Source organism: Perca fluviatilis, chromosome 20 (genome assembly GCF_010015445.1).
Source record: "Perca fluviatilis chromosome 20, GENO_Pfluv_1.0, whole genome shotgun sequence".
In the NCBI taxonomy this organism is placed as follows: domain Eukaryota; kingdom Metazoa; phylum Chordata; class Actinopteri; order Perciformes; family Percidae; genus Perca; species Perca fluviatilis.
The window spans coordinates 4,321,298-4,337,636 of record NC_053131.1 but is presented as its reverse complement, the minus strand read 5'-3'; the positions used below and the strand labels follow the sequence as shown (position 1 = coordinate 4,337,636).

Here is a 16,339-nt window from a genome sequence, read left to right as displayed (position 1 = left end):
AAATACACAGCTGGCATCCTACCTTTCCATGCAATCCGATATAATCCATGGAAGATATAATCCATAGCAATGCACGTCATCTGCTGTATCCACAACAATCCATACGTGTTTGAGCTATATTTCCTTCTTGCTCTTAAAAAGTAGTAATCCAAGTCGAGCTTGTTGACTGTGCATCTTAAGCAGTTTGGTGGCCCTTAGTGTTAAACATATATTTATTGTTAAACAATAAATATACCTTTGTATTCAATTATAATTAAATTATCTTTATTGAGAAAATACTTCTTGTATTTTTTCATACTGTACTGCAAAGTTACTTATCTGTCATACTGTTAAACTGTGTTAGTGTTGCCACACTATCCTGATCATTATAGCAGTAAATAGGAACAAGCAAAGGTTTTCTATATAATTTAAAACAAATGATAACCATGATGACTAGATCTTGGTTAGGTGTTCTTATAATGGATGCAAGTATGGTGAACAGCAAGCAAATATTGATTATATGTCAGTTACTGCCTTTTGCATGACTCCTTGTTTTTGGCACATGATACAAAGGAAGAGTACAGGAACTGCCAAACAAGGGTCAAAGGTCAATTTTGAGCTCAAGCTTTTTTGCATACAAACATTTCTTAATTATAGCAACTAGTCAAATTTTGGGAGTTTTACTTATAATACTTTTGTCTGGACAAAATAGAAACTTTAAAGTCATTTTTCTCAGTTTCACACTAGCAAGTTAAGGTCTTTTCCCTTTGCAGGGCAGAAATGTAGTGTGCAAGATGCATATTGGAATGATAAAGTATGTAATGTGTAGGTGAATGGCCAAAGTGGGGATGACCCCACTTATCAGCAGTTCAGGAGCGTGATGGCAGAGGGAAAGAAGCTGTTCTTGTGTCTGGTTGTTTGTGTGCAGGGATCTGTATCGCCTGCCAGAGGGGAGGAGGCAGGAGGATGGCAGCAGTGTAGAAGATGAGCAATAGCTCTTGTGGCAGGCCATGCTTCCGCAGTTGCCGTAGGAAGTACATCCTCTGCAGAGCCTTTTTAAGGATGTTGGACTCCCTCTTCAGGTCCTGGGAAATGATGGAGCCCAGAGACTTGAATGAGTCGACCTTTGACACTAGGCTGTTGGATATTGTGAGGGGGAGCACTGGGGGGTCCTCCACGTCTGCTGCAGTCAGCGCAGGGAAGTTTTTCTGAGAGGCCGCTAGAGTAGCAAGAAGAAGCAACGTTACAAGTCAAATTAAAACCCCTTATCAGCCAAGCTACGCATAATACTGATGTGAACAATAAAATAACACCTGCCTGTTATAACCCTGCAGATTGTCAGGTCCTGGAAGGCCTTTGTCTTTCTGCCCTGCAGGCTATACGGTTTTACAACGTCATTGGTTGAAAGGTTGTCAGAAAAAGTTGCTGTAAAACAAATATAGAAATAAAAATTACACATGTAGAACAAAGTGGAGAGCTTGTACAATCTCATTTTGTAAGAGAAGTCAGTTCAGTTATAATGATATTTTAATTTATGCAATTATATAGTGTTATCTTAGGGCAGGGTAGGGCCACTTAATTACCATTTTGTTCCTCCTCTCCTGTTGACCGAGACTCCTGTTAAACCCCTTGCAGCTCGATGACTGTTGAGCAGGGCGACAGCAACACGTCATCGACTAGAGCAGAGGGAGGTGACTGGCAGCTCCATAAGAGCATGAGCAGCTCATCCATCTTTTCCTCAAATGTGTCCATCCACTGTGCCATGCGCGTAATGCGAGGTCCTCATGGCTATGGAATAATTAATGGTTTTAGTTGTTATACATATAACACGTATAACAGTCACGTGATATGCACCAGGTTGAATTTCAGTAGTTCCATGGTAGGAAATATGACTGGTTTCTTAAATGCATGCATAAATGTTAACTTACACTCTGTCCTGAAATGCTTTCTTGCTTGTGGAATGGATTCATCTGAAATAAAAGACCATACAATTTGTACTGATTACAAAAAGAATATATGAAGTGTAAATAATGTAGTCTGTACCATGATTATCTAAATAAACGATGGATGTATTTAGACAACCAAGGAGGTGTAATCATTATGTTATGCTAGGTTAGCCTGCAGTTTTGTGAACAGAGCTTCTGTTAATATATCCATGGCTTTATCTCTCATCCACGTTACAGGCTTTACAGCATACAGCCCTCGGATGTATCGTAAGATAAGTGTTTAAACCTAAACCCACATCGGCTCTTAGGGACATGTAAGATATTACGTTAACATTAGCTAGCTACCTAGCTAGTTAACTAACTCCATTGTTTAGCTTGATAGCCCCAGCAGTTTTGGGAAACGCTAATGATTTTAAATCCATGTAACGGGCTTTACAGCAGCCATCCCTCAGATTTATCCTAAGATAATACCATGAATGTATTAATAGAACACATGGTGAATTACAGCCTCCAATTTGGACGTGCATTCAGTGAGTCCAACTGAGTTCAGCTCGACTCGCTTTATAATGCTGGCAACCATGTCGGAGCTTTCTTTAAGTTGTTTACCAAAATCTCTCACCTTGTTGTCCAGGTTCCTTATGGTGGTTAAAACATCACCGAGGGAAGGTTCAGTCTCTGTGGCCAACTTTTATGTATCCTCCATACTAGGGCTAGCAGCTTAGCTAGCTGTGGAAAGCTAACTTGTTTCCCGCGTTAGCATACGGGCTAGCAGTCTTGAGCGGAGGAAAGTCTTTACTGTTGACAGCCGACAATGTCTTTCTTGGTATCTTCGTCCTACCTTGCGTTATAACACCGTCGGTGAAGTGTATTCAGCATAGGTTTTAGTCAATGGCAGTATTTCAGTTCGAATTTGGGACCAAGCGAACGGATCTTTTGTCTGTCCTGTTAGCCAGGTGTGTGTACCGGTGTTGTAAACGGAAGTCATGACAGGACTTGAATCGGTCACCTGAGAGCAGAGGCACTGTCTTCCCCTACTGGCGTGGGGGTGTAACGGTAGGATTTGTACACTGGACTGAGACACTTAAGTTAGAAATGAAACAAGTGAATTTTCTTAGTTGTGAAAATCGTTCTATTGATAGATTCTGTTTTGATAAGATTGATAGATGTTTTAAGTATGTTCACCTAATACAGGTAAAAAAACGAAATCAAGCACAAAAGTATTGTTTTTAACAAAATTGTTATCAGCCTAAAAATAATTTTATTCTCTTGCTATGTTGTTTATCTTACTTCGATTTTATAAGACCAATAATTTTTGCGTGAATCTAAATCAAGTGACTGCTAGGCTACTTCAAAAACTTAAATGGAGCTGGTAAAAATAAACATTTTCAAAACCGCACTCAGAACAACCAAAAACAACCAAACGGGAACGTTGTGTGGAGGTACAGTGCAACCACAGGAGAACGTTCCCGTTGGTTGGTTCCCCTAACGTTTAGGGAACGTTATAACCATGAGGGAACGTTCCCTAAACGTTGGTTTTTGGTTTGGTTCGAACTAACCTTCGCGTTCCCTAAACGTTCTGTGTTAGTGGGGAGTACCCAGCTAATCAAGATGACCTGCTAAACTGTCTACTACTAACCTTACGTTACTTAGCAAGTTAACGTTAGCTACTAAGTTAACTGACACCTGTCTTTGTAAGGTCCGTGTTTGCACGAGGAAATAGGAACTTAAGTTAAACATGGAACGCTGACATTACTAAATTAACGTTAGCGTTAGTCAACTGACAAATATAATGTAGGTAGTTAACTGTTATATATTTAGCTAACTAGCTAGATAGCTAAGATTATGATTGGTGCATGGTTCACATTCAAGGCTAAATTTACATAAGGACAGTATGTAGGCACATAAACGGCAAATGCTAACGTTATCCCTGCTGATATTTTAAAATTGTGAAACGTATGCAAGTGCTATCTTAACTCGTGTCCAGTTGATATCTCGTGAGGAAACTGCATGTAAATAAAAAGAAAAGTATTACTTTACCTTAAGTGAAAGCTGAATGTGAATCACCATGGAAAAGTCCTGACTCCTGCAATACGTATTATCCACTTTCTCTGCATCAAGACGAGTTTGACTTTAGCACAGCCCCCCCATGAAGTCAAACAATATCATTGGTCAAGATCGTCTCTGCCCGGCATGATTCATCCAATGATCCAATTATTTGAATCTGCAGATATCTGAAGCACATAGACACATAGACATAGACAATTTCTGTTTACATTTCTGTTTTTTCAACCATTTTAATGTCTTACATCGCTTCACTTCCAGATTATCAATGTTCACGTTGATGCCAGAAGCCTTGGTTGAACTGTTGAGCCCTAGCATCCCTTCCCAGTCTTTCACACATTGCATTTATTGCTAAATTAAAAAAAATATATATATACCACACCAATGTAAAGCTTTATTCATACTGTGTCCTCCCTGTCTTTATTCACCGTATATTACCTCAGCCCATGAAAAACTCTTTGTTCCCTTTGACCTGTAGAAATTGGGGAGAGGCAAAATGATTTGACGGAGCAGTAGACTGCACAATGACCTTGCATTTTGTTGAACGCTGTGACTCACTTTGGGTCTTAATATTAAAGGGGTGATAGAATGCAAAACCGATTTTACCCTGTCATAGTTGAATAACGACAGTTCGGTGGGTAAATAGGACATACATAGAAGCTCAAAATCCCATTGACACCCCTTTACTATGAAAATCTCATATTTTGAAACTGCTGCTGAAAACGGGCGAATCTCAACAAAGCTAGTTGCTTACGTAAGCATTTCAAAATCCGGAACCTTTGTCACAGCCGTGGGTGTATTAAGAGAACAGTCATGCCCCAACATTTACATAGGCTACACAACTGACCTGAGATCAGGTAGTCTTCTGAATCTAGGTCACGCAGATCTCTGCTATTCCATTACAAAATTCACTTCTGAAACTTTTTTATGCGAGAAATCAATTATGTAAAGCTCAAATATGGGCCGTTTTACAAAAATTTATGTCTAATTGCAAATTTTGTCCGACTGTGTGTCAGACTTCAGCGGCGGTGCTGCCTGTGTTGCTGCCTCGCCGCCTGGCCTGCCTTCCTTCAAAGACCCCGGCCTGCTGTGAGCTCGATTGAGCTCCGTTACGGCTGGCAAACCACGGCACTTCATACCCGCGCAAAGTCACCGCTTTGTGGGCTAATGGACTACTACCAAACGCAGCTGCTCTGACAGAGCTCCAGGGCCTGCAGTTCCCCTCTTCCTAATGCCAGGTGTGTGTGAGTGAGAGCGCGGTCAGTGAGCTTGTTACGCCAGCAATCTCTTACCACAGGTTCCAGTTAATCTTATAATGTGTGTAATTATAATGTGTTGAGGTATTTAAACAAACGATCGGTGAAATACACGCCTGCGGCTGGATGTGATAGAGCCTGGGCTGGATGGAGCTAGCTAGCCTCCTCTTAGAATTCCTCTGGAATTCCCAAAAATTCATTAACTTGAAATTGGACACCGTTGTTAGCTTTATAAGACATTTAGTTAGATGTTGTATAAGTGGCGTGACGAAATTCAAACTGTAAATATACTCGAATTACGCCAAAAATGAAGCTAACTATCCGTGATTTGTAGCTACACACAGCTAGGATTGAAGGGACAGTCGCAGCTGACGAAACCCCTAGCTAGTCTTCACAAATATTCATTAACTTGAAATCGGACATCGTTGTTAGCTTTATAAAACATTTAGTTAGATGTTGTATAACTGGGGCGTGAGAATTCAAACTAATAAATTCTCGAATTAGGCCGAAATGAAGCTAACTATCCGTGATTTGTAGCTAGCTACACACAGCTAGGATTGAAGGGACAGTCACAGCTGATGAAACACCTAGTCTTCACAAATATTCATTAACTTGAAATCCGACACCGTTGTTAGCTTTATAAGACATTTAGTTAGATGTTGTATAACTGGCGTGACGAAATTCAAACTGTAAATATACTCGAATTACGCCGAAAATGAAGCTAACTATCCGTGATTTGTAGCTAGCTACACAGCTAGGATTGAAGGGACAGTTGCAGCTGACGAAACCTAGCTAATCTTCACAAATATTCATTAACTTGAAATCGGACACCGTTGTTAGCTTTATAAGACATTTAGTTAGATGTTGTATAAGTGGCGTGACATGTGTGTAACATGTGGTAAGAGATTGCTGGTGTAACAAGCTCGCTGACCGCGCTCTCACTCTCACACAATGGGCAATTTAGTTAGCAGGAAGAGGGGAGTCACAGGCCCTGGAGCTCTGTCAGGGCTGCTAGCCGTAACGGAGCTCAATCGAGCTCACAGCCGGCCGGGGTCTGTGACGGAAGGCAGGCCAGGCAGCGAGGCAGTAGCACCGCCGCTTAACTCCGACACACAGTCTTACCAAATTTGCAATTAGCCATACATTTTCGTAAAACGGCCCATATTTGAGCTTTATATAGTTGATTTCTCACATAAAAAAGTCTCAGAAGTGAATTTGGTAAGGAAACATTGCAGTGTCTGGAATATGAGATTCTGTCGCTTCTCTAATGTGTGTGTATTGGGGATTCGCTCAACCAATCAGCGCACATCTCTAATGCGTGCATATGGCAAGTAGCTGAACCAATCAGCATGCAGCTCATCTAAATATTCATGAGCATACCTTGGAAGGTATAAGGCATATTTGGAAGAAAAGCTCTTGTTACAAATAGGGCAAAAACACAGGGATGCATAAGGGGCAATAAAATATCAACCAGGCCATTTTCAGCCCAACTAATGTTATGTACCCCATTAGGAGACCATAAGGAACAGTGTGAAATACCTTATATAATCATTCTATCCCCCCTTTAAGAGAAAATTGTTTTAACAACAATTTTAACTTCATAAGGAAAAGAACATGTATGCTACATATTCTATTTGAAGTACACCAAATACCTAAAAAAGAGGTCTGCATATTAGTTTCTGACTGTGGGGAATTGGGAAAAACAGTAAAAATTTCCCAAAATTTCTTAATTGCTTATTTTCATGACATTCATAACAGCCTTTTATGAAAAGCCTACTCTTTCAGTTTTGAAATGAAATCACAGAAAATTTCTCAAATAAGCATAATGTTGCAGATGTCCATACAGTTTGTCGGTAGGCATGACTTTCATAAGAGGGGACACACTTTAAATGGGCAGCCGCACACAATTCAAGATTCCTTCATTGTTACATTAAATTACAGGTATAGGACCATATCAAGCAACATCTGACATTACACCTATGGCTCTGTTGTGTCTGTTGTGGCATATCAACGCCGGGTTGAATTAAACTGTATGAGGGTTGGAACTAGCGGAACAAGTTAAGTTAGGTGGTGTGCAAGTTAGGCAAGCAGGTACATATTTGAGGTATTGGCGTGCATTAATATTGATTTCCCACCCCTTATAAATGGGTTGGGTTATGGTGATGGTTCTCTCCGGGAACCATCACCTTATCGTAGTGGAGAGGTTTGTGTGTCTCTATGACCCTGAGGGGTCGGCACCAAAGTGCTTCTGGAAAACTGTTCGCCACCTCATGAGGGGGAAGCGGGGAACCATCCAAGCTGTGTACAGTAAGGATGGGACACTGTTGACCTCAACTGAGGAGGTAATAGGGCGGTGGAAGGAGCACTGAATCCGACTAATACGCCCTCTATGTTAGAGGCAGAGCTGGAGGATGATGGGGGATCATTGTCAATTTCCCAGGCGGAAGTCACTGATGTAGTCAAACAACTCCACAGTGGCAAAGCCCCGGGGATTGATGAGATCCGTCCAGAAATGCTCAAGGCTCTGGGTGTGGAGGGGCTGTCCTGGTTGACACGCCTCTTCAACATTGCGTGGAAGTCTGGGACAGTGCCAAAGGAGTGGCAGACTGGGGTGGTGGTTCCCCTTTTTAAAAAGGGGGACCAGAGGGTGTGTGCCAATTACAGGGGTATCACACTTCTCAGCCTCCCTGGTAAAGTCTACTCCAAGGTGCTGGAAAGGAGGGTTCGGTCAATAGTCGAACCTCAGGTTGAAGAGGAACAATGCGGATTCCGTCCTGGTCGTGGAACAACGGACAAGCTTTTCACTCTCGCAAGGATCCTGGAGGGAGCCTGGGAGTATGCCCAACCGGTCTACATGTGTTTTGTGGATCTGGAAAAGGCTTATGACCTGGTCCCCCGGGAGATACTGTGGGAGGTGCTGCAGGAATATGGGGTGAGGGGGTCTCTTCTCAGGGCCATCCAATCTCTGTACGACCAAAGTGAGAGCTGTGTCCGGGTTCTCGGCAGTAAGTCGGACTCGTTTCAGGTGAGTGTTGGCCTCCGCCAGGGCTGCGCTCTGTCACCAATCCTGTTTGTAATATTTATGGACAGGATATCAAGGCGTAGTCGGGGTGGGGAGGGTTTGCAGTTCGGTGGGCTGGGGATCTCATCGCTGCTCTTTGCAGATGATGTGGTCCTGATGGCATCATCGGCCTGCGACCTTCAGCACTCACTGGATCGGTTCGCAGCCAAGTGTGAAGCGGTTGGGATGAGGATCAGCACCTCTAAATCTGAGGCCATGGTTCTCAGCAGGAAACCGATGGAGTGCCTACTCCAGGTAGGGAATGAGTCCTTACCCCAAGTGAAGGAGTTCAAGTACCTTGGGGTTTTGTTCCCGAGTGAGGGGACAATGGAGCGGGAGATTGGTCAGAGTATCGGCGCAGCGGGTGCGGTATTACATTCAATTTACCGCACCGTTGTGACGAAAAGAGAGCTGAGCCAGAAGGCAAAGCTCTCGATCTACCGGTCAGTTTTCGTTCCTACCCTCACCTATGGTCATGAAGGCTGGATCATGACCGAAAAAACGAGATCCAGGGTACAAGAAACACACATTGCCCAATATGTGCATCAATGCCTGTGTAACCATTGCAAGTCAATGGAAATTGTAGTGTAATTTCAGAGGCAGGGGTGGTCAGATCACCAAGGTCTTGGTGAGGCATTTAAGGTACCGGACATGCATGAATATTCATTCTACCTGACATAAGAGGGAAGCTCATGCTCTGAGCTGTTTGCATGACATAGACAGGAACAAACATCAAAAGCCAGGGTGGACACAGTATAAGACATCCCCACAGACATCAGCAAAGTAAGCAGTCAATGGAAAAAGATGTTGGGCCATGAATCTGAAATAGGCCCATGGCCTCCACGGAAGTGAAATGAGGCAAGAACATCAGATGCCCCCAAAAATATTAGGATGGTGAAGATGTAGGCTTACCCAGGCTGCAGGCTGCCTGGCTCTCTGTGTACTGTATCGTCATCCTGTAGGCCTATAGGGTTGTGGGCCTATGTGATGTGAACTGTGGCTGCACGATTCTTTTGTCAACTAATTTGCCAGACCAAAACATGATTATATAGTGATGTGCATATCACCGACTTGGACTAAAATAGACATCATGTACATCCAAGGCTTGTAGTTTAGGTTGACTCTTGTCTGTTATGCATTCCCATAACTGAAGCTATGGCTTTGTTTCTAAAAATATTTAGGTGAAAGAATGTTTATTTTTACAAAGACCGATCTAAATACAGCATCTTTGTCTGCATTGGCACCAGTGGTGATTTGTTGCAGTACAGCTTTTTAAGCTTGTGTGCTGCCAAGTTGTTTTACTGTTTGTATTACCATAAATATGCTTGCAAAATATTACAGTAGTGTAGTTTCTAATATAATTACATTGATCCAACTATAATTGAGAACAATTGCTTGTAGGTTTTTGCTGTGAAGTTGTTGAGGCCATGCAGTGAGGGTTCATGTCAGTCTCATTCAATGCATATGGCTGGTCCTACCTGTCTCAGTACCTCTGTTAACCCCTCTTCAAATAACTGCAAAGCTAAATACAAGTCCTACTCTATTGCTAGAATTTAGTAGACGTGCATTAAGAGATACTGGATATGATGATGTTTGACAGCAATTAAAACACTAACACACAGTATGTATGAGACCACATCGAATAAGCTAAAATGGACCCTACATTATACCAATATTTACCCTCTGAAGAGTCTCTGATGCATATATTGGATAGTTAATTGTAAATATTATATAAATATATATATATATATATATATAAACAGTAAAGTAATGGGATAAGTCTGTAAATATAATGAATCAACCCGGTCTCACTCGAAAGCGTACAAATAACACGGGTTTCTACCTGTGAAATACGTGCATTGTGTACGCGAAAGTGAAATTCTACGTGCATTACATACGCGGAGCGCTCCAATTGAAGTAATGGGGACCGGTGCGTTTTATACGCACACAGCTCGCGTCACCGCGTTGTGTTATCGCGAGAACAGCATCACACACAAAAACATAGATATGGTTGGGTTTAGAAAAATAATGCAGGGAAAGGCTTTAGTAACACAAGAAAGTCACAAAAACACACTAATAAACGGTTGGGTTTAGGGAAGAAACATTGGGGAAGGCTTAACAAAAAAACACTACAAAGTCGCAAAAACGCGCCACATAAACACGCTAATAAACGGCCTAACAAAAAAAAAAAAACACATGCTGAAAATCGCCAAACACGGGATGCTGAAACACAGGATGCTGAAAATCGCCAAACACGGGACGCGAACCCGGTCTCCTGGGTGAAAGTCCTGTGTTTTACCCAAAACCACCCCAACCAACCTCCTTACGCGGTCCCACGTCCCTTTATACTATAAACGCAGTGGTTTCCATTACTGTAATTGGAGCGCTCCACGTATCTACTGTACGCACAATTTCACTTTCGCGTACACATTGCACGTATTTCACAGGTAGAAACCCGTGGTATTTGTACGCTTTTCAGTGAGACTGGGCTGATTGAATAGTTGCTTTTAATCACTATAAAGTATTGTTTGTATAAAGTAAACCTGATATATTAATGATTAAAGTACAGTATATTAGATAGTTTCTTTTTAACACTATACAATATTGTTTATATAAAGTAAACCCTTATACATTTACGGGGAAAAGCCTGTAGACATATTGAAGAGTTGATTGTAATTACTGATAAATAATTTATATAAAGTAATGACTATAAAATAATGGTTCTGCAAGTTATTATCACATATTGTTTTTTGTACAGTAGAAAACCAGTATTGAACAGGAATTTACTGTAAATTGATTGGATAATCATGTAAAATAAATGCCTAAAGCTTTTAAGATACTATTAATGTCAGGGTCCCACCGTCACCAGCACTCACTCCTCTCTCTCATTCTCCAGCACACACTCCTCCCACTGATTCATACTCCTCGTCACTCACGCAGATCAGACGCTCCCAGTCCCCTCAGTCCTAATTACACACACCTGCACCTCATCAAGCCTCATCCTCAGTCCACCACCTGCAACTAATCAGCCACCACCTACATAAGCAGCACAACCACACACACTCCTTGTCTAGTCTTGTTTCCACACGACGCTTTGACCACTCACGTTAAGCCTAGTCATTCCAAGTTTGCCTTACCTGTACTTTGTATCCTGTTGTCTGCTGCTGCTCTGGAACCTGCCTACCCAGCTACCAGATTTCCTGCCTGTTGCTTCATAGTGGTGGACAGATCGAGGCTTCGTGAAACAATGAAACAGTTGAAGCAAATGTGTCATATTGTGTCGAGGCTTCGAAACAATCTGACACCCGTCTCAACGATGACACCTAGTGGTCACTGGCAGGTGTTGATCTGAAACAACCTTGATAACGAGCCATTAAAAAAATAAAAAATGTATTATTGTATTGTATTATTTTTCTAATATGTGAAGCTTGTAAGGCTTGCAGACTCCTCACTGTGCATAATGCTATTTTGGTCATAAAAAATGAATATTAATAAAAGAAATCAAGCCACAATGTCTCACTTTTTATAGATTTTCATTCAAAAATATTTATTTCTCTGCTGTGGAAGGACTTAGCCTACTTCGTGTTTTACAGATAATTTCTCCAGCCTTTGAAAAGATCCTCTCACAAGGGACACTTGTTGCTGGCATGCAAAGAAATATTTTTTAGCAAGGACATACAAATGAGGAAAGATTACTGCTCTCTCTTTCCAGTAAGTTAGGGGATCAGGAGTTCTGGGCAAAAACGCGAGTGGAGGTATTTTTTCACTTCCACTGTGGCATCAGCTGTAGCATTATGTATAATCTGGGTTTTACGAATACGATCATTAAAACGTTCCCATAAACTGTCCTGTCTACTATCTATCTATCTATCTATCTATCTATCTATCTATCTATCTATCTATCTATCTATCTATCTATCTATCTATCTATCTATTAATGTGTCACTGTATGTAGGTCTATACTCTGTCTGTCTCACTCTATCAGTCAATGTGTAAATTTAAATGTAAGCCTAAATATAACTAAACAACTTCGCACTTTGAATGTCACTATATCACCAAATATCCGCTATCTCAAAATCAAACTCATCTCAAACCGAAAAGCCACGCGTTCGTGCGTTGACTTCGACTTTTTATACTGATGTGCGATGTGTGTTCCCGACCCTGTCAATCAAACGCTGATTTGGCGGACCATGCCACCTGTTGAAACACTAGTGAAACACTCCGGTGTTTCATTTAGCCGTAGTCACGTGACATCAGTGTTTTGAATCGCGCTTCGGATCAGTGTTTCGAAACATCTGCGCTTCGGGATCTCGGCAAAGCTTCGGAACGTCAGTTTCACTTCAGCCATCCCTATTGCTTCATGCTCGTTGTTGGATCATTGTCTAATAAAGATCTGCTTCACTACTCCAGTCTGTCTCCTGGTCATCCGTGACAATTAATAGGCTGTCAAATAGGGTAATTTTACATTAATTTGACATGATTTTTGTGTTTTACATCCAGAAATCTGTACTTTAACAGGGAGTTCTTGTGGATGGATTGGATAATCTTGAGCATAATATGAGCACTTTAATCTGAACTATAGCATGTCATTGACAATTTTCTTAACTAAATGTTAAAACAGGACTAAAAACACCAAAACTAAATGCTTAACAAACTTGCCCTAAATTTGCACTATATATGAGGCTTTAGTATGAAGCTAACGTTACCATTACATTAGCATCGATTACCCAACACCACCATATAGACCTATGATTAAAACAGATTAATGTTACCAGCATCGGTGGAACCGTTTTGCATATATAGACTATAAATACATTTTAATAATCTATTTTTACAGTCTATGTTTGCATAGCAACATTTTTTATTTAGCGCGCCAGCTTGGTTAGCAAGGTGAAACCGTAATTCACTCTAAGGAAAATAAACAGGCTTAAAACTAAATGTAACATTACTTACCGGAAAAACTATATAGCCGACTCCTTGAGTTTGTTGTAGTACCACCAAACACTGAACATGCCAACTCTAGGCAACCAAAATGTTCGAATTAACACACTGTAAGAGGGTCAAAGTTTAGAAAAAGAACACTGACAACAACAGCCGATTAACAGGTCGCGTCAATTGTCAATCACAAAGTAAGCTAAGATAAGATAAAACTTTATTGTCATTGCACAGAGACCCATGCAACGACATTGTGAGTGCCACAACTGCAGCTGCATTAAAGATAATAAACAAGATTAAACCATCAATAGCTAAAAACAAGAATAATTGAAGACATAAAAACACTAATGACAGGACAGGAAAAAATATTTCACATGGTGTATAATTATTGTAATATTATTGCGGTATGATAAAGGCAAGTTAATGGTTAAGTAGCCACGCCCTAAAACATCCTATGCGTTATCGCCTATTTTAAAATCAATGAGACAACAACTCAAAAAATAAACATCATTCTGCATTGAAGAAGACTCAAAACTAGCGATTGAGACCATAAACTCATTTTGAAAATGTTTACTGGGGTAGTAAATCAAGTGAGAAGTGGAGTAGTGGGTCATTTTCCTATAGACTTCTACAGAAACCGACCTCTTTTTTGCAACCTGTGTCGCCCCCAGCTGATAGTCAGATAGAATGCAGGTTTAAGGCACTTCAAGATTCAAGATTAGCTTTATTATCCCACATCGTGGCAAATTTGTCTTGGGCACTTAACCCATCCTGCAGCCATAGTAAAAAAAAAATAAACACAGACAACAACAGATATTGTACAATTCCATACAACAGACCATACTGTTTTACATCACTTCGCCGAGCCGGATGCTCTGTCCACTCTTTTTTACAGTCTATGTTCCTTACACATGATGGTCCTGCACTGAAGAAACACACACAGGAACAGAAAAGATATCCCCACAGTGAAAACTGAATGACCACATAATAAAAACCTGATGTACATCATCCTCCGTTCTCAAAAGACTTATGAAGGTGATGCAATCAATTTACAGCTCAGCTTTTCTGATGTATGACACACTTCACAGTAGCAGTTTAAGTGAATCATTGAAGGATAAATGTATTTATAGAGACTTCTTTCCTATTGTAGAGTCTTTTACTGGAACCGTCAGACACCGCCTACCAAGAGCCTGGGTCTGTCCGAGGTTTCTTCCTAATAGGGAGTTTTTCCTCGCCACTGTCGCACTGCTTGCTCTTGGGGGAATTATTAGAATTGTTGGGGCTTTGTAAATTATAGAGTGTGGTCTAGACCTACTCTATCTGTAAAATGTCTCAAGATAACTCTTGTTATGATTTGATATTGAATTTTACCAACTCTTACATTAGGCCAATGAGGTGGGACCAGGGAAGAACTTGCTTGGACGCGTGTTCTGCATGCCAATAATTAATGTCCACAATCTGTCTGCATTTCGGTGCATTTATTCTCCTGACGGCCTGCTCACCGTCGCACAAGCAATACAGTCCATTTAATTTCATTTCTGGTTTAGTTCCGTTCATTTTCTTTTGCACACAAATCAAACCTGACACGGTGAAAAGCTGTATGCTTTACCCTTTTTCCACACACCTGTGTACCTGTGGCTGATTACCTTTATGCCTTCCCAAGAAGCATAACCAACGTGGTATAGAAACAAAACAAAACAAAGCGGTGTAATGGCTGCAACACTTATATAGGATCTTCTTATTAGAAGAACATTACTTGTTTCCCCCACACACACTGAATGTTCAATAAAAGTTTAAAATCTGTTTGACCATGTTCCTCTTTGGTCTCAGTTGCGTCGGTGTCTCCCTCCTTTTCTGACACAATACCACACACACTGGCCTCTCCAATTATGGCAGCGATTTTGCTGTCTATTGATGTGAGCTCAGGTGTACTTGGGCCCCCACCAGTTGCAGCCACACTCTGGCAGTGGGAGGACAGTTTCCTTTTTGCCTGCACCTTGAATCAATGAGATTCTTTATTTCGCACATTTAAAGAAAATGAGCACATTAAAGTAAAACATCCTTCAAATACTCAAGCAGCACAAATTAAATACATGTTGGTAATGGATAAGAAAGATGTACTATACTGTACCTTCAGATCGGCCCACTTTTTCTTGAGTTCTGTCACCGTCCAGTTTGTCTCACTGACAGTTTACGGCAGCAGCAACACGTTGCGACTTGCACTTTTTTTTATTGATGGCTGCCACATAATGTGGGTTTTCGGTTTCCTCCACCTCCCATATAATTGTGTCTCTATCCCTGTGTCTGAGAAGTTACTATTCTTTTTTTCCCCACCTGTCACCATGATTCACCGTAAAGAAAGAACAATTGCATGCCATGGTCATTAATATACTGATCAGCATTCATGAGGTTCATTTACTATTTATGGTTTATGGTGTACAGGGCAGGATAAGAGGCTTATTCACGTACGCACACTTGTAGGTAATCTGTGATTCATAGGGAACATTGCTTACAGGTGTGTGTATGCACAGTTTTATAAGTCTGAATTTCTTTTTGGTGTATGCAATTTTTGCCTTTTGGGTGTATGCACACTTTAAGAAAGGATCCTACACACTGTTTTTTAAATGAGACCCATGGTGGTTGAGAAATTCCCCTTGTCCTTTTGGTTTGGGGGTTGATAATGGTTTAATTTAGGCTTTTTGTTTCACCTATAAGCCGCAATTATCTTGTAAAAGCTGAGCTTCTCTTGTAAAATTATTACAATTATTTTTCAACACTGAAAAGCTTCACTGTTGATGGAGAATATGTGGTAATAAAAGGCTCAAGCAGTTCGTGATTTTTTTTTTAACAAGATTCGAAAACATATAACTCGCAATGGTGTATCCCGTTCAAAATATCTGGACCTTATCACAGGACCATAGGACACGAAGTAATTGGCTGTCCTCTGTCTTACATTTCCAACAATTTGGTGTGTCTTTCAGACCAAATCTAAACAATCTGGAGGGAGTCCAACAGAAGCAATGCATAACCTTTAACTAAATGAGGCGCATCCTCACATCGCCTGACATAATTTTAATATTCCTACAGATCCCTTTCCCATG

At 40.9% G+C, this 16,339-nt stretch overlaps 1 long non-coding RNA gene across 1 annotated transcript; it reads right to left on the bottom strand.

Annotated features, from left to right (window-relative positions):
- Nucleotides 1-1,296: 1,296 nt before the first annotated feature.
- LOC120548712 lies at nt 1,297-2,994 on the bottom strand. The gene is made up of 4 exons (XR_005637260.1): nt 2,545-2,994; nt 1,908-1,949; nt 1,563-1,767; nt 1,297-1,404 (listed from the first exon to the last, which is right to left on the bottom strand). It is a non-coding gene; the product is annotated as an uncharacterized LOC120548712 (long non-coding RNA).
- Nucleotides 2,995-16,339: the final 13,345 nt, after the last annotated feature.